Raw genomic sequence first — 3,222 nt, 5'->3', positions numbered from 1 at the left:
GAGTTCTTACATAAATTTTTTCCTCTTCAGAGAACTCAATACTTGCAGAAGCAGATCAGTCAGTTCATGAAAAAAGATGGCGAGACATTCCAGGCATGTTGGGAGAGATTCAAGGACTTGATGAACATATGCCCGCACCATGGTTTCGAATCATGGAGGTTAGTGAATTATTTTTTTACTGCTTTAACCCCTGTGTGCAAACAATTTGTCGAGTCTACGTGCAATGGGATGTTCTTTCGTAAGGAACCATACGAGGGCTTATCATTTTTAGACTATCTCGCTGAGAGTGCCCAGTAGTGGAACGCACGACCTGAACGGGTGTCGATAGCTGCCCAACCTATCGGAGCAATCAGTGGCAGGGCCAGATATGAGGTTAAAGAGGACACTACCTTACAGGCCCTTGTAGCTGCGTTATCTAAAAAGTTAGAAGTCATGGAATCCGAAAAGTCAAAAGCTGAGATTTGCACGATTTGTGAGACTTCAGACCACAGACCTCAGGATTGTCAATTCTTACCTGTGTTGCAAGAGAGCAGATCTGATCAGGTATCATCGGCAAATTGGGTTAACAAGACGCAGAATCAGCCGCTCTCAAACACTTACAACCCGGGGTGGCGGAATCATCCAAACCTCCAATGGAGAAATGATCAGCCTGGTCCATCATCTTCACGATATCAGCAGGCACCTCAATCATATGCACCGCCTCCGCAACCGACATACAATCCAGTCGTAGCTCCTCAACCGCAGTATCAACCGCAACAGTTTTCTCGGAGCTACGCACCACCAGGATTCCAACCAGCGTTAGTCCCCATTCCAGTAAAGAAAGCTTCTGATGATAGTGTAGCGCAGGTGGCAACCATGCTCCAGCAATTCATGCAAATGCAAGTTACGACCAATGGAGAACCGAAAGATGCCGTAAGCAAGATGAGTAGCAGCTTAATACCCTGGAAAAAGGAAAATTCCCTGCGCAGCCTCAGCCTAATCCCCAGGTATATAGACAACCACAAAAGTTAGTGCACAATGTTTCAAGGGATACGTTTGAGTCAGCAAAAGCAGTTATTACTTTGCGAAGTGGAAAGGAAGTTCCCCGTCCTGAAATACCAACCTATGGTACCATACCCTCAGCGTTTGACATTTAGGGTTTAGGATTTAGGGTTTTTAGGGTCTAGGGTTTCGGGTTTAGGGTTTGGGTTTAGGGTTTTGTGTTTAGGGTTTAGGGTTTAGGGTCTCGGGTTTAGGGTTTAGGGTTTAGTGTTTAGGATTTAGGGTTTACGATTTGGGGTATTAGGGTTTAGGGTTTGGGGTTTTGGGTTTTGGGTTTAAGGTTTAGTGTTTAGGGTTTAGGCTTTAGGGTTATACGGTTTAGGGTTATTGGGTTTAGGGTTTAGGGTTTAGGGTTATAGGGTTTAGGGATTCAGGTTTTGGGTTTAGGATTTGGGGTTAGGGTTTAGGGTTTAGGATTTAGGGTTTTTAGGGTCTAGGGTTTAGTGTTTAGGGTTTAGGGTTATGGCTTAGGGTTTAAGGTTTAGGGTTGAGTGTTTAGTCTTTGGGTTTAGGGTTTAGGGTTTAGGGTTTAGGTTTTATGGTTAGGGTTTCGGGTTTAAAGTTTAGGGTTTAGGGTTTAGGGTTTTGGATTTTGGATTTAGGGTTTAGCGTTTAGGGTTTTAGGGTTTGGGGTTTTGGGTTTAGGGTTTAGGGTTTAGGGTTTAGGGTTTTCGCTTTTCGATTTCTGGTTTAAGGTTTAGTGTTTAGGGTCTAGGGCTTATGGTTTAACAGTTAGGGTTTAGGGTTTAGGGTTTAGGGTTTAGTGTTTGGGATTTAGCGTTTACGATTTGGGGTATTAGGGTTTATGGTTTTGGGTTTAGGGTTTAGTATTGAGGCTTTAGGGTTTAGTGTTTAGGGTTTAGGGTTTAGGGTTTAGGGTTTACTGTTTAGGGTTTAGGGTTTAGGGTTTAGGGTTTAGTGTTTAGTACTTAGGGTTTAGGGTTTAGGGTTTTGGGGTTTAGATTTTAGGGTTTAGGTTTTATGGTTTAGGGTTTCAGGTTTAAAGTTTAGGGTTTAGGGTTTAGGGTTTTGGATTTACGATTTAGGGTCTAGCGTTTAGGGTTTGGGGTTTAGGGTTTAGCCTTTAGGGTTTAGGGTTTAGGGTTTAGTGTTTAGTATTTAGGGTTTAGGGGTTAGGGTTTTCGATTGTCGGTTTCTGGTTTAAGGTTTGGTGGTTAGAGTCTAGGGCTTAGGGTTTAACGGTTTGGGTTTAGGGTTTAGGGTTTAGTGTTTCGGATTTAGCGTTTACGATTTGCGGTATTAGGGTTTAGGGTTTGGGGTTTAGGGTTTAGGGTTTAGGGTTTAGTATTTACGGTTTAGGGTTTAGTGTTTAGGGTTTAGGGTTTGAGGTTTAGGGTTTACTGTTTTGTATTGAGGGTTTAGGGTTTAGGGTTTATAGTTTAGGTTTTGGGGTTTAGGGTTTTGGATTAGGGTTTAAGGTTTTGGATTAGGGTTTAGGGTTTAGTGTTTTGGGTTTAGGGTTTAGGGTTTAGGGTCTCAGGTTTACGGTTAGGGTTTAGTGTTTAGGATTTAGGGTTTACAATTTTGGGTATTATGGTATAGGGTTTGGGGTTTTCGGTTTTCGATTTCAGGTTTAAGGTTTAGTGTTTAGGGTTTAGGGTTTGGCGTTTAGGGTTTCAGGTTCAGCGTTTAGGGTTTAGGGTTTAGGGTTCAGGGTTTAGTGTTATAGGGTTTAGGGATTCAGGTTTTGGGTTTAGGGATTTAGGTTTTGGGTTTAGGGTTTGGGGTTACGATTTTGGGTTTAGGGCTTTTAGGGTCTATGGTTTACGGTTTAGGGCTTACGGTTTAGGGTTTAGGTTTTAGGGTATAGGGTTTTGGGTTTGGGGTTTAATGTTTTGTGTTCAGGGTTTACAGTTTCGAATTTTGGGTTTTGGGTTTAGGGTTTAAGGTTTAAGGTTTAGGGTCTAGAGCTTAGGGTTTAGGGGTTAGGGTTTAGGGTTTATGGTTTAGGGTTTAGGGTTTAGGGTTAACTGTTTAGTATTTAGGGTTTAGGATTTAGAATTTTTAGGGTCTAGGGTTTCAAGTTTTGGGTTTGGGTTTAGGGTTTTGGGTTTTGGGTCTCGGGTTTAGGGTTTAGGGTTTAGTGTTTAGGATTTAGGGTTTACGATTTGGGGTATTAGGGTTTAGGGTTTGGGGTTTTGGGTTTGGGTTTGGGGTTTA

At 42.4% G+C, this 3,222-nt stretch overlaps 1 non-coding gene across 1 annotated transcript; it reads right to left on the bottom strand.

The window, feature by feature from the left end:
* Window positions 1-38: 38 nt before the first annotated feature.
* On the bottom strand, window positions 39-146 carry LOC131147153 (small nucleolar RNA R71). Its single transcript, XR_009134633.1, has one exon. It is a non-coding gene; the product is annotated as a small nucleolar RNA R71 (small nucleolar RNA).
* Between the last annotated feature and the right edge of the window lie 3,076 nt (window positions 147-3,222).

This window comes from Malania oleifera, unplaced genomic scaffold (genome assembly GCF_029873635.1).
Source record: "Malania oleifera isolate guangnan ecotype guangnan unplaced genomic scaffold, ASM2987363v1 ctg298, whole genome shotgun sequence".
NCBI classification, from domain to species: Eukaryota; Viridiplantae; Streptophyta; class Magnoliopsida; order Santalales; family Ximeniaceae; genus Malania; species Malania oleifera.
This window is presented reverse-complemented; position numbering and strand designations above follow the sequence as displayed.